Source organism: Lithobates pipiens, unplaced genomic scaffold (assembly GCF_037356315.1).
Source record: "Lithobates pipiens isolate NorthernLeopardFrog02 unplaced genomic scaffold, aLitPip1_a1.2 Scaffold_8, whole genome shotgun sequence".
Lineage (NCBI taxonomy): Eukaryota > Metazoa > Chordata > Amphibia > Anura > Ranidae > Lithobates > Lithobates pipiens.
In genome coordinates, this window is record NW_027507903.1 from 315,769,051 (window position 1) to 315,792,092 (window position 23,042).

Below are 23,042 nucleotides of genomic sequence, written 5' to 3' on the forward strand. Positions count from 1 at the left end.
ACATTTGCCAATTTACAAAGAAATTAAGGGTCTATAATTTTTTTTATCATAGGTGTATTTTAAATGATGGAGACAGAATATCAACCAAAAAAAAAACACAATACCAATGTTATAAATTTAGTTGCAGCCGAGTAAAATAAGTATTTGATCCCCAAGCAAAACATGACTTAGTACTTGGTGGGGAAACCCTTGTTGGCAAGCACAAAGGTAAGACGTTTCTTGAAGTTGGTGAGCAGGTTTGCACACATCTAAAGAGGCATTTTGGTCCACTCTTCTTTACAGATCTTCTCTAAATCTTTAAGGTTTCTTGGCCGTCGCTTGGCAACTCGAAGTTTCTGCTCCCTCCGTAAAATTTCTATAGGATTAAGGTCTGGAGACTGGCTAGGACACTCTATGGCATTAATATGCTTCTTCTTGAGGCACTTCTTTGTTGCCTTGTAAAAGGAAGGAAAAAGGGGGAATAAGGGCAAATGGGACTTTATATGAATGTCCCATTTGCCCTTATCCCCCCTTGGGACAGTTTCTCTGCTAAAGGTACAGGCTCACTTTAACTCATTGAGGGGGCAATGGACGGTGCCATGTATTGTAAAATGTTGGATGATAACCTCTTCCCTCAGCCAGAACACTGAGGATGTGTCAAGGATGGGTCTTCCAGCATGACAATGACCCAAACATACCCCCAAGGCAACATAGAAGTCTACAATTTTATATATAATATCACCCAAGTTAATCTGATTAAATCTCTGAAGCAGGCCCTACTGGGATACATGATGGAAAAGCCCCGAGACCTCAGAGGAAACTTAAGTTTATTTTTGTATCTGCAAAAATCACTATAGCCAGGTCCTGGAAGTCAGCTGTTAAACCCTTCAAACAGTTTAACTGCTACCCGACCACCCATCGCACTGTGGCAAGGTGGCAGGATAGCGCGAATTATCATCATTGTACGTCAGCCTGTTTAAAGCGTCATTGTCATTTATTCATTGATCAGTGCATTTTTATTGCACTGATCAATATAATAACTGGTCCCCAAAAAGTGTAATTTGGGGTCATATTTGTCCCCCCCTCCCTCCAATGTAGCAGTCCTGCTAAAAGTCACTGACCTCTGCCATTACCAGTAAAAACATAAAAAAATACTAAAAGTCTCTAAATTTATCCCATAGTTGGTAGACACAGTAGCATTTTTGCAAACCAATATAAATATGCCTATTGAGATTTTTTTTTTACCATAAAAAAAAACAGAAGAACATATAAACAATAAATGTGTTTATTTATTTATTTTTTGGGGATATATAATATAGCAGAAAGTAAAAAAAATATATATTTTTTTCAAAATTGCCGCTGTTGTTGTTTTTGTTTATAACACAAAAAAATAAAAACGCAGAGGTGATCAAATGCCAGCATAAGAAAGATCTATTTCTAGGGAAAAAGGTACGGAATTTTTGTTTGGGTACAGCATCGCACGTGCAATTGTCAGTTAAAGCGACGCATTGCCATATCGAAAAAATGGCCCGGTCAGGTAGGGGGTAAATCATTCCGGTCCTTAAGTGTTTAAACTTTCCTGGATAATGATAAATGAACGTTTACTGGCTATTTTGAATGATAAATTTAAACTGTTAGAAAAAATATGGGATCCTTGGGTCAAATACTTAACCAATCACCCCCGGACTATACCTGATTAGTTTGCATTCTCGATTGTGAAGACTCTGGAGTGCGTGGTCCCCTTACCCCCCCCCCCCCCCCCAACCTCTTCTCCTTTCTTTCGCTTTCTAGTACCCACCTATCCCTGGCCTGTTACTTTTTTTGCCACATGTTACTTATTATAGACAAGTCTGGAAGCAGGTTTGTTCCTGTGTTTCAGAGGGTGTTTCCATCCTCCAATATGGGAGTCTGATGCACACAAATGGAATGTCCGACAGACAGATTCGGACTGAAGATTTTCATCGTATATTCCGATTGTCTGTATTCCTCATCTGACTTTTGTTTTTTACGAAAATTCTGACAGACCTAGAAATAGAACATGTTTTAAATATTTCCGACGGAACCAGTTCCTGTCGGGAAAACCGCCTGTCTGTATGCTCTTCCAACGGACCAAAAACGGCGCATGCTCTGAAGCAAGTACAAGATGGAAGCTATTGTCTACTGGCTATTGAACTTCCTTTTTCTAGTCCCATTGTACGTGTTGTACGTCACCACGTTCTTAACGATCGGACTTTGGTGTGTACGCAAGACAGTTTCAGCGGAACTCCATCGGAACGCTGTTGGAAAGACCTTTGAAGTTTATTCCGACGGGAAAACCAGTCGTGTGTACGCGGCATGACTGATACACGTGAGAATTCCATTAGGTTACAGGTTACAATGAATATTACCACCATATTCTTTTATAACACCCTGAATGGATATAACCTTTATAAAGTGCATTAAAAACATGTCCAAAAACCAATTTGTGCTTCAAGTTGGGGGTAGTAGATATGTAAAAATAGCCTATTATACTAGTTAACCTAGTTTTAATGATAAAACTAACCTAAACTACGGTAGTTTTCCGTTTCTAGTTTTCGGTTTAATAATGTATGTATTTTTTACAGCAGAAGCTCTGCTACTTTTGTATCATTGCTTGCTTTTGGATTACTAATGGTGAATTCTTCTCTATTCACTATTGTAAAAACCTTTAATAAAAATGATTGAAACATAAAAAAAATAAAAAAATGTATAATAAATAAAAGTCAGCAGCTAAAAATACTGTATTTGCTGGCTCTTAATATACAGACACTTAACAGCCTAAAGATCCAGTGCTGTCATCCCCCGGTTCGGGTCTTTGGCACTGCCATCTTGCTTGTGGGAAGCCGGCTATAACTTTCTGGTGTTTCACAGCCTTCTTCCCACTGTGCATGCGTGAGATGTGCTGTGCTCTCTCTATGGTCCTGCAATTTCCTGAGACATGTGACGTGTCCCAAGGGGTTGGGAGTGGGTACCCGTCAATACGTACCCACTACCCGATAAAAGAAGTTCACAACAATGAGAGAGGACAGGGTAAAGAGAAGGATGAGCGTAACTTTCCTTTTCACATGATGTTCCTCTTAAATTATATTTTATATATCATTAATTGGGCTTTAAAGCCCCATTCCCTGTAAACATAAAGTTTTCTTATGTAGTGGGGCTGCACAGGTTAACTGTCCACTTTTGTCTAAAGGGTTAGAGAGCACAGATATACTTAACCAAGCCCCCTATACTCCCTGCATAAGACCGGTCCCCGTGGCTTCTGTCCCCCCCTCCACCTCGCTCTAAGTTCCTGAGTGGTGGACTGTTCCAGACCAATGCTGCATCCACCTAGGTAAGTATTATTCTAAAATTTAAAAAAATCCCCATACTTCTCTTTTAAGTGTTACTGCGGCTTGATGAATCAAGGACTTTGGATGTTTATTTGTCAATTTGTTAATTTCTGAAAAACAATTATGAATCAGGAGCAAAAACTATGGGCCCCATAGCCGTTGCCCAATCTGCAATATTATGCATGTGTCTGTTCATTTTAAAGACAGAAAAGGGCCTATGCTTTGACCCTACACAAAGTTATATCCCTTTACTGGTCCGAGGTTTCCCCTGAATCATCCACAGGCTAGGCTACAATAGACAGCGGTGAAAATTGATGATTTCCTTTTGAGGTGGATTTTAGATGATATCCTGGAAAACACACTAGCATTTAAACATTAATTTCTGGGGTACAGGTGTTAAAAATAACAATACTGTCTGCTTCAGGAAAAAAAAAATGCAGCAATCCGGATCAGCACAAATACTTCCAGTCCTGTTCCTGTATAGCAAGGGGCACCTTTAGTTCCCACACAGATTAGCAAGCCTGGCCAGGAGGCCGGAATTGCAGGATATTTCCTATTGCGTATGAAAAAGCACATTAGGTTCTAATACAAACATAAAGGAAATGGGAACTATGATGAGATCTAACCTTTTCAGTCAATGCAGAGAAGGCACACTGTGCTCTTACGTGTGCTAACTTGTTTGCCTAAATTGATATGTATAGAGTTGTTATGTCCTGAGAAGTGATCTGTAAAACAACACTTTACTCCCCTTTTATATCTGACAAAAGATATGTAACTAATACATAATTTCTTACTGCAAAACAGGACTGTTTTAAAGGTATTCAGAAAGTAAGTTAATATGTAACTTTTATTTACACTGGCCTAAAAGGATATTTATGATGTGGCCCACTTGCAACCACAGAGCTGGAACTAAGATGTTGACATTGGTAGTGCATAAAGAAAGAGAACATTGTGTAATGGGATTCAAACAGAAGCATGTGAATATGTACACACATTCATATCATGAACACTTTGGACAGTGTACAATTCATATCAATATTCATGCATAAATGGACATTGTACCCTTTGTCTGCTAGTTGAGCTTCACTGTCAAAGATGGAGCTTCACAGTTTACTATGCTTTAGTTACAAATGGACACAGGTACTGATCACTGACTGTGCATTCAGAAAAGGAAGGGGCAGATAAATTACATACAGTATTTACAGGTCCCTTCCCCGCTCTTCATCCTGACACATCCTCCACAGCATTCAGCAGGAGAGGGGAGGGGGGAAGCCCGGCAGAGCTGCAGGAGGATGAGGGGGACCAGGGAGCACACAGGTGACTGAGGGCAACATAAAGAAGAAGAAGCTGGATAGGAGGGACGGTGGAGGGGACTTATGGAGGAACCAATGCACTCCATTTTTCTCCTGCTGCTGCTGAATGCCTGGGAGAGAGAGAGGAAGAGAAGCCGACTTTCAGCAGCTGCAGGAGGAACATGGGGCGGATTGGTTCTATGTTGCCCCTCCTATCCAGGTGTACGGGGGTACCGCATGGGGCCCCTTGGAGCATTGGGTTCCGTAAAAATTGCGACCCCTGTAGTTACAACCATGTCACTATGATAGAATGTGATGATGAGTTTTCTCCAGAACAAGAAGTGAGGGAAAAACCTCCAATTCTGACAACAACGACAACTCTAGCAACAATGGAAATTTCTTTCATGTTGGGGAAATTTTTCTCTTTTTCTGTTGCGCCTCTGAGATCCAGTTCACACATAGTGCAGTGACCTGAATTTTACTGCACTGGATGAATGCAGGTCACCACAATGACACAACATGTGTCCTGGTCACATTGCAATGCATCCCAAGGTGGACTGCAGTGAGTTGCACTTTATCGGACAGGACAGGGTCGTATGTCACTGTACAGCAGCACACCATGCTGCTGTACAGCGATGTGAATGAAGAGTCATTTTTGTGCACTTCAAATAGAGTTAGCACAAAAAAAGGGGAGCTAAGTGATGCGCTGAAACGCGCATCACACCACCCACTACTGCCGTCTCACTGCAGACGAAACAGACAGCTGCTGCACAATAAACTGCTGCAGTTTGTGCATCAGCTGTCCAGGGCAGTGTTACTGCCTACATTACTTATACCATTTTGCAACTAAAACCTGAGACTGTATTAATGCAGTTAGTCTATCTACCCCACTTCCATCCCCCTTTTCCCCCTGGAGGAATTAGGTGGCGCAACCTCTGGACTCCCCTCCCTTTGCTTCCCCAAATCCCCCCCCCCCCCCCATTTGCACCCACCATGCTTCTATCCCCTCTCTAATACACTGCGCTATAATTTTTTTCACTAATAAAAATGAAGCACGCACACAACATGACACTTCATTTACCTGGTACAAGTGATAAAACCCATTTAGAACATGTTACATTTGTACAATTGTTTATTACCTACCGTATATACTCGAGTATAGGCCGACCCGAATATAAGCCGAGGCCCCCAATTTACCCCCAAAAAAACTGGCAAACTTATTGACTCGTGTATAAGCCGAGGGTGAGACATGCCTGTCCATCCCTGTGTGTGTGTCCGTCCATCCCTGTGTGTCCGTCCATCCCTGTGTGTCCGTCCATCCCTGTGTGTCCGTCCATCCCTGTGTGTCCGTCCATCCATCCCTGTGTGTGTGTGTGTCCATCCATCCATCCATCCCTGTGTGTGTGTGTCTCCATCCATCCATCCATCCATCCCTGTGTGTGTGTGTCTCCATCCATCCATCCATCCATCCATCCCTGTGTGTGTGTGTCTCCATCCATCCATCCATCCATCCCTGTGTGTGTCTCCATCCGTGTGTGTGTGTGTGTGTGTGTGTGTGTGTGTGTGTGTGTGTGTGTGTGTGTGTGTGTGTGTGTGTCCAGCCTACCTTTGTCCCGAGGCTCCGTCCCGTGCCTTGCCTCCTTGCCTCCGTCCCGTGCCTTGCCTCCTTCCCTCCGTCCCGTGCCTTGCCTCCTTGCATCCGTCCCGTGTCGTGCCTTGCCTTGCCCCCGTCCCGTCCCGTCCCGTGCCGTGCCGTCCCGTGCCCTCTTCGTCGGCGGCCATTGTAAAGTTCAAAAGCTGCGCCGCCGCCTTCGCCTGTGATAGGCGGAACACTGAATTTCCCAGCAGCCTGTGTTCCGCCTATCACAGACGTCGTATCATCCTCGTCCGTAGTACGAGGATGATACGACGTCCGTGATAGGCGGAACACAGGCTGCTGGGAAATTCAGTGTTCCGCCTATCACAGGCGAAGGCGGAGCCGGAGGCGCGGCTTTTGAATAGAATGGCCGCTGTCTGTCTGCTCGACACGCTGATCGAGCGGGCAGACAGCGATGACTCGAGTATAAGCCGAGGGGGGCACTTTCAGCCTCAAAAAAGAGGCTGAAAATCTCGGCTTATACTCGAGTATATACGGTAATGTATGCTAGATATGCTGGAGCGGCAATTGCGTTCAAACTGACAGATGACCCTAACAGCAAAAACTGCTTTTTTGTTATTTTTCTTCTTTTTTTGCATGTTTACGTGCATCGTGCTTAGGGCAGCCCACTCATTTCAATGGGCTTGCCTATGTGTGAGAAACGTGCTGAAAAGGTGAAAGCAAAACTTTAAAAGAAGCAAAATCGCAGTACCATGCATTTTGGGGCACACGATCGCTCTCATGTTTGCAAGATACATGGGGGTGCCATTATTGGCACTCCTGTGCGTCTGCAAAGGGGCCCCAGATTTACGTGCCACGTGCGAAAGTGTGCAATTTTGCGTGCGTTCCCACAACGCACTGGTATAAATAACGCCTTGTAACATGGTGCAAGATTTCTATTTGTGAAATAGTCTTGCACTTTCTCTGTAAAATGTCCCAAGCATTTAATAAATAGTGGCATCATTTCAGCACTTCTGTAATATAAAGATGTGACACAGACAGCACACTGTGGTAGATGGTATCTGTGCATGATAGAGTATTGCAGAAACAAGACTAGCACCATGGAGATCTGGTCACGCATAAAGCAGAGATTAAATGCTGTATATGTAAGCTGCAAGGACAGATCACAAATGTAATAAGCTTGCAACAAAGTGATATTTACGTCTCTCTATTCATTACAAAGCCACGTTCAAATAGACAGCATTCAGGTGTGACAGATATAATGCTAACGTATTGCTAACGTATTAAAAGAAGATAAATGCAAATCATTACAAAATCACATAAAAACAATACAGAACATTTTATTTTAGTTATTACTGTAAATACTGCTGAGATAGCTTACTTATTTCAAATGCTCATTCTTTCCACAATTTCATAGGGGAATTTAATGCAGAGATTTATAGATTTGTACCACTTCTAGCAGTTGTCTGTATTTCTTTTACCAAAGTTTGTTGAGAAGGAAACTACACTGTATCTGAGAACCAGAAACCAAAAACTATTTGATTCATTTTTAATTTTCAAAGCAAACTCGCCCCTACATTTACTGTATGTCTCTATGGTTTATTTTGCTGGAAAACATCCCCTAGTATTTCTGTCCATGGCCATCTTGAGTAAGGGCCAATGATTCATGTAGCATTTACTTCCTGCAATCCACCTGCCCTTAGCTCAGGCATGCAGACAGGTGGGTGTTTACATCACTCTCACTCTCTCATACTGGTCACTGAAAGCTCAACATGGCACCTCATGGCAAAGAACTCTGAGGATCTGAAAAAAAAGAATTGCTTCTCTACATAAAGATGGGCTAGGCTATAAGAAGATTGCCAAGACCCTGAACCTGAGCTGCACCATGGTGGCTAACAGTGGTTTAACAGGACAAGTTCCACTCAGAACAGGCCTCGCCATGGTCGACCCAAAGAAGTTGAGTGTACGTGCTCAGCGTCATATCCAGAGGTTTTCTTTGGGAAATAGATGTATGAGTGCTGCCAGCATTGCTGCAGAGGTTGAAGGGATGGAGGGGTCAGCCTGTCAGTGCTCAGACCATATGCCGCACACTGCATCAAATTGGTCTGCATGGGAGGGCAGGGCCAGATGGAGGTCTGAACTGACATGCCCGTGGAGAGCCCCTGCCGTTTTGGGAAACATATCTGTCATTTTCCCCCTAACAGGCCTTGCCACCTACACCAAACCCGGGGTCCCCCAGACTACTAAGGTGTCACCTGGGACCATTAATGCGGCAATCCCGTGTTCCAGCTGCCTCAAATACAGACCGAGCCTTCGGCCTTAACACGGGGAACGGAGGCCATATTTCTGCATTCGGCCCCTGCAGCACCACTGCCGCCAAGCCTTCTTAGCTACTCTGCGCCTGGCTCTCTCCCTGCATGGACACCAGAGCAACCCAGCCTACTAACCACAGCTTGCAATCTCCCCTGTGCCGATCCTGCATGTCAGCCTGAAGGACAACACTGACATATACAGTAAGTGGCGGCCATCTTGCTACATCACAGCGGCTTCCCATCTCCTCTGTGCCCGATCCAGGTCCTATCTAACCATTGGGGAACCCCGACCTGGTGAATTGTGGCCCCAGAAGAGGATAAAAGCTAATATCTGCCCCCCCCCCCATGATGTAGGTTACAGCCCTGCCCTCCAGGACCACGTGAAGCTGCCAGCTTGCTCTACCCTGCTGCAATATATACATTTGCTCCTGGTCTCCTTAACCCTTTGCTCCTTGAGCACTCCTTGCACTGTCACTAAAGCTGCCCAGCAGGTTCAGCTGCCACCTGTAGCCCTCACAAAGCAAAAACTCCTCAGCTGAAAGTTTGCTGCCTCACCATAGTTTTGCAACACATCTCCATCTCATTCTATGGTGAAGAGGACTAGCAAGGAATGCAGTCCTAGCTCCAGAGTCACATGTAGCGACCATCCTGCCCGTTCTATATACCATGCTTCCTGACTGACGATGGATGGCTGAAAACATGGGCTACTGCGCTCTGTGCTCTCCCGACACTAACAAGCTGTGTTCTCAGTTACCTACACCAGGAATTTCTATGTCATCCTCAAGCTCCCACCCGGCTGACTCCGCTGAGCTGCAGCAAGGTACAATCCAGTGCTACCTACTCCGTACATCCTCGCTTGACTCCCGCATGGGAAAGGACAAGCTGGCGGCCAGTCACATCCCGAGCAAACCTAAACCTTCTCCTGTGGTTCATATGGACTCCTCTATGTGCGGGGACACTGCAGGAGAGCCCTCGGCTCCTCTGATGGCCCCTCCAACACCTGTCACCGAGTCAGCTATGCCCCCTGTCATTTCCACCAAAGATGGCACAATGGAGCTACTTACTCTGGTCTCGGGCCGATCATCCAGCTCTGCGACCACGGCTCTTCTTTCTGCCTTTAGGGCAGACTTTGAATCCTGGGCGTCCAAGATGGAAGCCTCCCTCCATGTAGAACTACAAGCCCTCCAAAACGACAGAGACCGCTGTATCCGCTCTGGCTACTACCCAAGATGACCATATGGCTCCTATTGTGGCCCTCGAATCTGCAACCACAACACATCGAGGACCGTGAAAACAGGAGCCGAACAACATTAGGATACAGGGAGTCCCGGAAGCAACCTCAGGCACTGATCTAAAACCCACTGTCATCTCTATCCTCAACCAGGTCCTGGGTAGGGAAACATCCCCTATTGAACTAGACAGAGTGCATAGAGTGGGAGGCATGGGGGGAGACCGCAGCCACTGCCCTTGAAATGTTTTATGCCGGGTCCACTACTATACCCTCAAGGAAGAGATTATGTGTAAGGCCTGGTATTTGGGTCTTGTTGAATTCGATGGATCTACAATACACCTCTATCCGGACCTCTCCCGCAATACCTTATACATGAGACGGGTGGTCCGCCAGCTTTTGGATTTGGTCTGTCAGGCTAGGGCTACCTACACCTGAGGCCATCCTTTCAGCATCAGAGTAACCCAAGATGACAATTGTACGTTTTTTCTGTTGGACTCTGACCAACTTCCTGCCTTCTTCACCTTCCTTGCACAAGACCCTATCAGCATCCCAAACTGGCTGGACCCTCCAGAAGACCGTCAACGACTACTGGGCCCTCTCCCACAACATCGCATGACGTCCAAGATCTGGATCTGCTTCTTTTGGTCCTAGAGCAAGACATCCACCGTCGCCAGAAGACTGTTTCAGCTCCCCATGTGAGCCAACACTATTACTTGTTCTCTCTGTCTGATGTTTTACAATGGGTTTATACCTTTCAATCCGCAGTTTTCATTAAGGGACTTGGCCAGGTTTGCCTTGATACTGTGTTCTCTATGTGCCCTCCTCCTATGAACTCATGCTAATCCTATCACTCTGCTTACCGGGACTGTATAGAAGTTTTCTGAGCTCAGGGGGGTTTTTTGTGTTTGTGATACACCTAAAAGGGATGTAGATTAGATGTTGACAATGTTGCTGCTCTTTATCAATGCTTGGGGGCTCCATTCGACACTGGACCGTCCTGGCCCTATCTGAATACTTTTTCACACACAAGCCTTACCAAGACCAAATTGAATACTATGAGCATTGTTTCCCTAAGAAACCTTCCTCTGTTACCTAATTCTCCAGAACCCTATGATTCTCTTAATCGGGATGTGGCCTGGCCCAAGTGGAGCCCACCACTAAGTTCCTGTAGCCAATGTGCCTTTCCAGTTCTTCGGGCCCATGGACCTGCTGACTGACTTGGAGTACCCCAGAAGCTGCCTTATCACCTGTTCTGGGCTTCTTGGTCTCCTCTCAGTCTAACTGTCCCTGTACCATAGAACTAGTTGAATTCCTCAATGTTACCTCATATTTTTGAAATGCTTCTAATGCATACTATTGCTCGCGATGATAGCTGACTGAACATGGGTATTCAAGCATTTTTTCAAACACTGATTAGATATATGATATGTTCTTTTGTAACTTAAAATTTTGTGTAATCAATATACTACGATAGACGGGTGTGATACATGTACGTTATATACAGTGGTGTGAAAAAGTGTTTGCCCCCTTCCTCATTTCCTGTTCCTTTGCATGTTTGTCACACTTAAGTGTTTCGAAACATCAAACCAATTTAAACAATAGTCAAGGACAACACAAGTAAACACAAAATGCAATTTGTAAATGAAGGTGTTTATTATTAAAGGTGAAAAAAAATCCAAACCATCATGGCCATGTGTGAAAAAGTGATTGCCCCCCTTGTTAAAACATACTATAACTGTGGTTGTCCACACCTGAGTTCAATTTCTCTAGCCACACCCAGGCCTGATTATTGCCACACCTGTTCACAATCAAGGCATCACTTAAATAGGAGCTGCTTGACACAGTAAGGTCCACCAGAAGATCCTTAAAAGCTACACATCATGCCGAGACCCAAAGAAATTCAGGAACAATTGAGAAAGAAAGTAATTGAGATCTATCAGTCTGGAAAGGGTTATAAAGCCATTTCCAAAGCTTTGGGAATCCAGCGAACCACAGTGAGAGCCATTATCCACAAATGGCAAAGACATGGAACAGTGGTGAACCTTCCCAGGAGTGGCCGGCCGCTCAAAATTACCCCAAGAGCGCAGCGACGACTCATCCAAGAGGTCACAAAAGACCCCACAACAACGTCCAAGGAACTGCAGGCCTCACTTGCCTCAGTTAAGGTCAGCGTTCATGCCTCCACCATCAGGAAAAGACTGGGCAAAAATGGCCTGCATGGCAGAGTTCCAAGGAGAAAACCACTGCTGAGCAAAAAGAACATCAAAGCTCGTCTCAATTTCTCCACAACACATCTTGATGATCCCCAAGACTTTTGGGACAACATTCTGTGGACCGATGAGACAAAAGTGGAACTCTTTGGAAGGTGTGTGTCCAAGTATATCTGGCGTAGAAGGAACACTGCATTTCATAAAAAGAACATTATACCAACAGTAAAATATGGTGGTGGTAGTGTGATGGTCTGGGGCTGTTTTGCTGCTTCAGGACCTGGAAGACTTGCCGTGATAAAAGGAACTATGAATTCTGCTGTCTACCAAGAGATCCTGAAGGAGAATGTTCGACCATCTGTTCGTGTACTCAAGCTGAAACGAACTTGGGTTCTGCAGCAGGACAATGATCCTAAACACACCAGCAAGTCCACCACCGAATGGCTGAAGAAAAACAAAATGAAGACTTTGGAGTGGCCTAGCCAAAGTCCTGACCTGAATCCTATTGAGATGTTGTGGTATGACCTTAAAAAGGCCGTTCGTGCTCGAAAACCCTCTAATGTAACTGAATTAGGACAATTCAGCAAAGATGAGTGGGCCAAAATTCCTCCGGGACGCTGTAAAAGCCTCATTGCACGTTATCGCAAACGCTTGGTTGCAGTTGTTGCTGCTAAGGGTGGCCCAACCAGTTATTAGGTTTAGGGGGCAATCACTTTTTCACACAGGGCCATGATGGTTTGGATTTTTTTTCACCTTTAATAATAAACACCTTCATTTACAAATTGCATTTTGTGTTTACTTGTGTTGTCCTTGACTATTGTTTAAATTGGTTTGATGTTCCGAAACACTTAAGTGTGACAAACATGCAAAGGAACAGGAAATGAGGAAGGGGGCAAACACTTTTTCACACCACTGTATGCCTGCTAGGTTGTCGGGTTCACAACTCAGATCTCCTGTTTCCGACCTCCTTCCCCAAATAGGTTTGGCACGATTTTCTACTGCGGACATCTTAGATTTTGTTTTGAGACACCTTTCCCAGTTGTCCTCTGTCCAGCCTTCTTCCATTCCTCTTCCATTTTTGTAACTACTTCCCCTTTTTCATTTCTTCCCCATACGTCTCCCCCCTCTTTTTCTGGGACTTTCAAATTTTCTTTTGTTCCCCTCACTCCACCATGGCCTATATGGTATTATCTCACCCTCGACTAAAACTGTGTTCATACAATGTAAATGGACTCAATGTAGCCTCTAAAACGTGGACAAATTCTATATCAAATGCATAAATGCCAAGTTAATGTACTCCTCTTACAGGAGACGCACTTTCAATCAGCCTCCACCCCTTGCTCCAAGAGATGGTTCCATAGTACTAATCCATCCCAGAAAACGAAGGGAGTATCTGTGGCTTTTCACAAAACTCTCCCCGTTGAACTGCTTGAGCATCTCTCCGACCCTCAGGAAACCCTCAAGTTCCATCAGCTTTGCAGTATCTGAAGATTCTATCTGAATTCATGGAGGGTAAGCTCACCCTGGGAGTGGATTTTAATACCCCCCTGGAGCCACTTTTGGACTCCTCCACCTCAAGGTCACATATTTCATTCCCCAGATTGAGGGCCCTGAAACGCGCACTATACGACTTGCACCTTGTAGACGTTTGTAGGGTACTGTACCCCAAGGCTTGTAACTGCGCGCACTTTTCTCAGATACATCAGACCTATAGTCGCATAGACTATTTACTGTGTGACCACAGCTGTCTAGACTGGTCTGAGTGCGAAATAGACTCTATGATCTGGTCAGACCACTCCCCTATATACTTGACGTTCTCGCTCCCCTCCACGCCTGTGAAGGAGTGGACATGGCACTTGAACGACTCGTTGCTGGCTAACTGACTGTATTACACATATCTTGGAAACTATCTCTAATTCCACATACACACGATCGGAATTCTCGTCAGAAAAAGCTCTGATGGTTTTCCCATTGGAAACTGTCTTGCCTACGCACGGTCACACCAAATTCCAACCGCCAAGAACGCGGTGACATACAACACGTACGACAGGACTAGAAAAAGGAAGTTCAATACCTAGTATTCAATAGCTTCCATCTCGTATTTGAATCTGAGCATGCATGAGTTTTTGCCCGTCAGAATTGCATACACATGATCAGAATTTCAGATTGAAAAACTTTCTATCGGGAAAATTGAGAACATGCTATCAAATTTTTGCTCCTGGGAATTCGGCCAGCTAAATTCCGATGGAGCATACACACGGTCGCATTTTCCGATGAAAAGCTCTCATTGGTCTTTTGCTGGCAAAAATTCTGATTGTGTGTAAGCGGGATAACTTTTTTGGGGACCACACACAAGATACCACGTCGTTACCCATCCAATGGGAGGCACTGAAGGCGGTGCTACATGGAACATTTATTCAATTAGGATCTCGCCTGAAAAAGGAATGCTCAGCTGCTATAGTGGCTGCAATTCAAAAGTTCAGAATCCTGGAAACTGACCATAAACTTTCCCCAACAATCAAAGCGCTCACAGAGGGTTCCAACTCCCGATCACATCTCAGAGGTCTGTATGAAACCTCTGTCTGGAGCAGCGCCTCGCCGGCCTGGAAGTTGGTGAAAGAATGGGGTTTACCCTTATAGGAAAATGATAGTCGGAATGGAAATGACCATCAGTACTTGATCTGATGGTTGACGAGTTGATTTAGAAGCGGTTTCAGCGCTCTTCTCTTCTAAATTGTCGTCTGGGCTATGTCTGCAAAAATCTGGACCGGGTGTCCTGAAATTAGATATTTCTCCTTGATGTCTTGCCTCCATCATTATTTTTTCCTTAATTCAATAGAAATGTGGTTTGACTATCACATCGTGCGGTAGTCCATCTGGTCTGGGAGCTGTCAGGGCCCGATGCACCCTGTCCAGTTCCAGTTGGTGAGGAGAGATGCCCGGTATTAATTGCATCATTAGAGCATGTATTGATTCCTCTAGGTTCACTTCTGTCTCCGGGAGGCCCCGTACACAAAAATTATACCTCCTAGACCGGTTTTCTAAATCTTCAATCTTTGCATTCGCTTGGTCTAGTTGGTCCTAGAGAGACGTGATCATTCTGGAGTTTTGATTCACTTGTTTCACTGTGCCATCCATTTTGGACTCAATTATGTCCAACCTCTCTCCTATGTTTTGGAAGCCATCTCTCATGCCAGTAGTAATAATATTGCAGGCTTTGGACAGTTCTTGTTGTAGAAGGGCAGAGAATCTAGCTAAGAGAACTGTATCTCCTGAGTATGTGATGGCAGGGGCAGGTGGCTGAGAAGATACATTGCTGTTTTGACTCAGGGCAATTTCTGCAAGTTCAGCCATCTCTCTGTCTGTAGAGGAGACTGGGGAGTCTGAAGATTAGGGCCCTGTCTGAGGAACCCGATGAGGGAGACAACTGTGGGTGTTCACTCTGGGGGGAGAAGAGCCCTTCCTGGGACAGGGATGAGAAGGGGTCCCTGTGGACTTCTGCATGGGTGGCGCTGTCCTCTTATTCTGACCTCCTCCACGTGCTGTGTCACCTTTCTCAGTCACCATCATGGCCTGTGGGGATCGATCCTTGATCGGGAGGCTGGCTTTTTCCACAGCAGTTTGATTGAACTGTGTCTGCCGAGAGGACTGCTGTTGAGCACTTGGGCTGCTTGATTAGTGGCTCCCCCTCCCTGCTTCTTCTCAGTCCGTGGGGTCAGCTGGTGCTGGGGCTGTGAGCTGCCACTCTGCGTGTCTCCCTTCCCTGGTGCCATTTTACCCTGGGGAGAATGGTGCTTGGCCTGGGAGGAGCAGGTCGTACGGGTTTGCTGGGAGAACCTCTTCTAGTTAGTGCTGCTCCCCACTGCATTATCTGCTCTCTGGTCGCAGATTGCTTGTCAGGCGGTGTCCTGATCGTCCCCTGTCACTTAATAATGCGTATTTAGGCTTGAGGTGTACAGAGCCTGATCAGTGCATGTCCGATCGCGGCGCCATGCGCATGCGCACTTGTGCTTTAACTTTGGTTGTACACCCATTCATTTTTTTTCACATTATTTATTAAGGGATTGCATCACATACATGAAAAGCAGTATGCAAGTTCTTTTTTTTCAGAGGGTCAGCAGTATTGACATTGCAAATACAACAAACAGCATAGAAGTATAACAGAGAATTGTTGACACGTCAGGACAATCAATTTATTCATGAAAATATGGTTCTCAAAGAAACAGGAAAACTAAGGTCTGAATATTGCAATGTCACCCAAGTTTTATTAAGGAAAGGGGGTTATACCTCAAATGGGGAAACTATCTAGAGTTAGAGGTAGAGGAAGCTAAATAGGGGTAGAACAGGAAGAAAAAAATAATGTTATTGTTGGTTATAGTCCCCTTAGGCCTCCCACCTTAATTCCAAGTTGGAGTAGGGAACGGACTGTTGGTCGTTCGGTGGTAAGGTAACTGTTCAAATCAATTGGTAATTTGTAATCTGGAAGAGTATTTAAATTAATTCCCGTAAAACCACTTCTTGTTCACATCTGAGGTCTTGTCCTTGAAGGCCTTTGTGAGATCTTTAATTTCATGAATATTAATTACCCTGGTAAACCATTGGCTTACAGTTGGAGGGGAAGTTCTTTTCCATGAACTAGGAATGCAAGCCTTGGGCGCATTTAACAGCTGTAGCAGCAGAGATTTTTTGCAGGATTTTCCTGGACAAAGGGGTAAGGTGGAGAAAAATTGCTTGTGGATTGTCCAAAAAAACTGTAGTTTATTGTATGATCTCCGGAAGACCTTCTGCCAGAAGGTGTGCAGAACAAGGCACTCCCAAAAAATATTTAAGAAAGTGAGTATTTACTTACCACATTACCAGCAGGTCGCAGGCTGTCCTAGAAAGTGTCTCCAAAGAATGACCAGTGTTCTGTACCATCTGGTTACAATTTTGTAAGAGATTTCTTGGTATATGTTACAGATTGATGCCTTATGTGCAAAAATCAAAATTCTCTCTTTTTGGTTTTCTGTAAATGTCATTCCTAGATTAGTCTCCCATTTATGAAGGACACCTGGGTCTCCCAGAGAAGGTGTTGTCAGAAATGCTCAGTGTGAGAGTGACGGTGCTCACTGTACAAGCTCATTGGACAAGCACATCCTCTCAAAAGTAGTCTGATCTCTAGTGAACTGTTGAGGGGCGGAGGGAATAGAGGAAAGTCAACTGTATGCAGCCCCAGTTGTCGATGCCCATTCATTTTGAATAGGTTCCCAAAGTTCACCCATGCAGCAAACAACAACCTTGCAATGGAAACAGTAGGGTTCTATGCATATTTGGTACAATGTCATTCATTGTTGTCCCATACTGTATGGATGGACACATGCTAGTGTAATGGGCTATTCATTTTTAATTTTTTTATTTTTGCTGGAGTTCTTCTGTAAAGATTTCCTACACGTATGAATTTTAAATCCTTATAAACATAGTTGGAATGCTTGAACTTATTTTTTCCCTCAGAGTTTTTTTTTATCCCTTATTATGTAACATCTCAATCAATTAATTCTTAATCCCTTATTTTGTTACCACCTACTGCCAGGATTACATAAATGTAATTTCTTTTCAACTAGGAAGGAGAATGACAAGCATGCATACTGTACAGTGAATTCAGATATCCATATCAAACATGCACTCTAGTCTAAGGGCTGAATTCAATGGACTAGTTCAGTAGAGCATGGATTCCTTCATGCATAGCACATAGCAGAACTCTTTATAAGCAGGATGACCTCATTCCTGGACTAAAGTGCCCTCCTGATATTTTAGTCAACAGCTCCTCTCCCCAACGCAGGATGCTAAACACAGCTCACTTGACTTTTCTTTCTACACTTAAGGCCCTTGTTATTTTTAGGTTTGTAGCTCAGCTGTCCCCATGTCATTTAAGCAGAGCAGCTTGCACTAGTCCATTTGTTTAAACTGGATAGCTCTGGATCCATTACAATAGCAGACACGTGAAAAGCATTGCATAGCGTCTGTTGTTTTCTCTCATTTTTCACGTTGACAGCTTGCCTTATCAGTTGATCATGTTTACCTGTCATCTCACACCAAATAGATTGCGGGTTTTAAAAAAGCCAGATAAGTATTTATCTTGCAAAGAGAAGATGACTTATGGTGTTTATTTTTCTCAGCATTTATAAGCTTTTTCCATAACATCATGTGAGTCTGCTTTCCTCATTAATTAACTTGTAAACTAGATAGAAAGAAAGTAGATAAAAACATGAAACCATTTGGGCCGGTTCACACTGCAGGCGAGGCGAGGCGACTCCGACTTGCCTCGCCGCGACCTGCAGCGGCCTCGGCGGCGACTTGCAAATGACTTCTGTATAGAAGTCAATGCAAGTCGCCCCGAGGTCGCCCGAAAGTAGTACAGGAACCTTTTTTCTGAGTCGGAGCGACTCGAGTCGCTCCTCTCAGAACGGTTCCATTGTACAGAACGGGGGCGACTTGCGGGAGCGAGGCGAGGCGAGTCGTGTCGCCTCGCATCGCCCGCTGTGTGAACCGGCCCTTAGTGCTCAAAAAATAATAAACTTGATCCTTTTTTTCTTTAAAGTGCTGCGACAAGGGCTCATGTACATTGGCGCAGAGGGCCACCTGTACAAACTAATGACTAGAAGCAGCTGCATACTAGACATGGGCGCAGTGAATAAATTTGTTTTGTTCTGTTACTTTCGTATTCAAATTAATTCGTACTGCGAATTACGAATTGTCGTTAGGTTCGTTAATTTGTACGAACGTTCGTTACGATGAATTTAAAGGCAAAAATATACCTCAATATGACAGTCGATGCTGATGAAAGTTTGGTTTTTATCTGAAATACGAAATTCCGTTGAAGAATTTTCGTTAGATGAGGGGCTCCCACCATCCCTGTGCTGTGCTGACTTCCTCCTGGGGATTCATAAACAAAAGTTTGTATTTCGTACAAAATTCAGACGCATGGTAATTCATATTTCGGATCCTCCCGAACGTACGAATTTCCCTAAATTTGGAGATTTGAGTACGAAACGAATCGCACATGTCTACTGCATACTCAGAGTGAATGCAAGTGTAATGTGTGGGGAAATTAGCTTGTGGGGATCACCTTTTCTGCATGACAGTCAGCAAACGGGCACTTTCTTCAAAATCTGGTGGATGCCAGGTTTATTTGCAAAAATAAAAACAAACAGCAAATAAAATCCTTGCCGTCCGGCGCTCACTAAACAAATAGTCTCCTCTCTATACAGTGCTGGGCTGCTCCCCGTCAAAAACATGCAGAAAAAGAAAACCTTTTAGTCCAACACCCAGAGCTCCTCTCACTCAGGTTCCTTTCTGAGTCTCCAAACCAGAGCCCTGTTTAGCTCTCTTCCTGGTTATTTAAAGTCCACCTGAGTGTGGGCTCAAGTGTACCAGAACATCTGGACCCGAACCTAGCCTGCCGCAGAGGCTGGAAAAACCTGGGCCAGATTCCGGTTCAATTCCTTACAACAGAACGAATGCGAGGTTAAATGTAGCGATTATCCACTATATCACCTCGCATACCATTACATATCCTCCCCCTCTGCTCAAGCACCTGTAGCTGAGCAATTGACCCAAGCATACAGTGCATGCGGGAGAGGGCAGCTGCATTGTTTTGGAACTTGCCCGGCCTATGCTCTACTGTAAACTTAAAGCGCTGTAGAGCCAGGAACCATCTTGTTATGCGGATATTTTTCTCCCTGTTGTCACACATCCAATTTAGGGGAGCATGGTCGGTGACCAGCTTAAATGACATACCCAACAAGTAATACTCCAAGGCCCATTTAATAGGGAGACATTACTTCTCGACAATAGCATAGTTTTTTTCATGCTTATTCAGTTTTCGGCTCAGGTATACAACCGGGTTCTCCTCACCATCTCTGTTCTGGGATAGAACAGCACCTAGGCCCACCTCAGAAGCGTCTGGCTGTACCACAAACTCCTTTATGAAGTCTGGGGTCACCAGCACCGGTAGTACACAAAGGACCTGTTTTAATTTCTTAAAGGCCTCCTCAGCTTCAGGATTCCATTTGAACATGACCGACATTCTGCCGTTCGTCAAGGTTGGTCAGAGGGATGGCAATGGTGGCAAAGTTAGGTATAAACCATCGGTAATACCCCGTAATGCCTAGGAAAGCCTGAACTTGTTTCTTGTTTACTGGTTGGGGCCACTTTTGAATTGCCTCAATCTTATTGGTCTGAGGCTTGACAAGTCCCCGGCCAATAACATACCCAAGGTACTTGGCTTTCTCCAGGCTTATGGCACACCTATTTGGGTTGGCCGTGAGATCTGCTTCCCTAAGGGAATCTACCACTGCTTGTACCCGGGGCAGGTGCGATTCCCAATCTGGGCTGTGGATAACCACATTGTCTAAATAAGCAGCTGCATACAGGCCATGGTCTCAAAGTTTTGTCCATCATTTGCTGGAACGATGCAGGGGCCCTGTGCAGACCAAAAGGCATCCACTTGTACTGAAACTAGCCCTCAGGAAAAGGCAGTCTTCTCCTTGGCTGATTCAGTTAGCGGTATTTGCCAATAGCCTTTTGTTAGGTCTAGGGTTGTTATGTATAGAGCCTGTCCCAACCTGTACACGAGTTTGTCGACCCGGAGGATCGGGTATGCATAGAACTTGGAGACACTGTTGAGTTTCCTAAAGTCATTACAAAACCTGATAGTGCCATCAGGTTTTGGAACCAGCACTATGGGGCTCGACCACTCACTGTGGGACTCTTCTAACACGTCCAGCTCTAACATATTTTTGATTTCTTCCATGACTGCCTCTCGCCTGGCCTCTGGGATTCTATATGGCTTTACATTTACCCGAACGCCTGGTTCCGTCATCTTGGATGTTGGATCACCTTGGTCAGTTCAGGTAAGGGGGAGAAAAAGTCTCTATTTTTTTACACAAACGTCCTAACGTCACTTTGTTGTGCCAGGGACAGTGAATCCATTATGGGAAGGTCAGGTGTCACCAGTACCCTGTCTGTTGGAGGCGGGGAAGTGGCCAGTAAAGTCTCTCTGTCCTTCCAGGGCTTTAAGAGTTTCACATGATAAATTTGGTGTGGTTTTCTTTTCCCTGGCTGGTAGACTTTGTAGTTTACCTCCCCCACCCTTTCGACAACCTCAAAAGGTCCCTGCCACTTGGCTAGGAACTTACTTTCCACCGTGGGAACCAGTACCAACACTCTGTCCCCGGGGCTGAAAGTACAGACCTTGGCACCCGGATTATAGACCCTCCTCTGGACCTCCTGGGCTTGCTCCATATGTCCTCGCTCCAGAGGCAGGACAGCTGTGATTCGATCCTGCATCAAGAAGACATGCTCTATGATGCTTCTATATGGGATGGCCTCTCCTTCCCATGTTTCTTTGGCTACATCTAGCATCCCCCTGGGATGTCTACCATACAAAATCTCAAAGGAGGAATAGCCTGTGGATGCCTCACGTATGGCAAACATGAGATATGGTAGCAAAAAATTCCAGTTTCTCCCATCTTTGTTGACTACCTTTTTTAGCATACTTTTCAAAGTTTTATTAAATCTTTTGACTGGACCATCCATTTGGGGGTGGTAGACAGAGGTACGGAGATGGGAGATTTTGTATCTACACAGTTCCTTGGTAACCTTGGACATAAATGGGGTACCCCGGTCAGTTAAGATCTCTTTAGGGATCCCCACTTGACTAAACACCTGGACCAACTCCTTGGCGATAGCCTTGGTGGAGGTGTTGCGCAAGAGTATGGCCTTGGGATAGCGCGTCGCATAGTCCAGGATAACCAGAATATGTTGGTGACCCGGGCAGATTTCACAACTGGCCCCACCAGGTCCATGCCAATCCTTTCAAAGGGGACCTCGATTATTGGCAGAGGGACAAGGGGACTGAAAAAATGGGGAGACGGCGCCACCATTTGGCACTCGGGGCACAATTCGCAGTATTCCTTAACATCTGCATACACCCCAGGCCCAAAATTTCTGGGCGATTTTCTCCCTGGAACAGGTCTACCACCACCCTGCGGAAGGGTTTGGGAACCAATAGCTGTTCTATCACGTCCTCTCCACGTTTTACCACTTGATACAATAAATTGTTTTTAATGGCCATGTAGGGGAAAGACACCCCCCAGTTGGGATCTATGGGTTCCCCATCCAACATCTTGCTTTGGCTCTCATTAGGGTGGCACCCCACAGTTGCTCAATACAAAAATCCTCTCTCCTGACCTTTAAGTCGGGTACCACTCTAATCTGCTAAAGTGTATGTGAAGTGACTAGTGGCTTTTTCAGTAAGACTGCTTCTGCTGTTCTAATATATTTTTATTTTTGCTGTTTTTAATTGGTATTTTAAATACGATTGTTATTATTTTTTGTTTTTTTGGAATTTTTTGTATTTTTTTGTATTTTTCAGCTATACGGCTAATTGATGCTCTCCCCCTTCCATTTTTATGGCTTAACACTTTGATATTTCTTTCAACATTAATTTAATCTTATTTAACTTCACTCATTCTTTATAGCTCGTATAATAGTTGGTAGCGCCGAGGGCCCTAATTCTTGTTTGTGGGGTTCACACAATCATTCCTGACTAGGGTCACCACACTACCAGAGTCTAGCAAGGCTGTGAGTTGCTTTCCATCCACTAAAATAACACACATCTGTTTTTCAATGCAACGCTGACATGATGCAGTATATGTGACCTGTGCAAACAGAGACATGCGTCTTTTCATATAAGCATAATCTCATTGCATAGGTTCATCATCTATAGGACAGTTTTCAGCAATGTGCCCTAATGCATGGCAACAGAAACACCATATGTGCTCTACCTCCAGTCCTCTTAACGGTCCCAAAGACCTTCCTGGCTTCTTTGGAGAGTCTACAGGTCTTGGATCCACAGTCTCATCAGCTGTAACAACAGTCTTATCAAACTTCCACATACTCTTGAACTTACCAGAACGGCCAGGCGATCTTGTGCTCCTAGACACACCGAAGTGGGGCATAGACGGGTTCACCAAGTCCTCAGTAGCGTCGTGACTCTCCACTAGATCCAGCGACTGGGTTGCAGTTTTGGGATCCC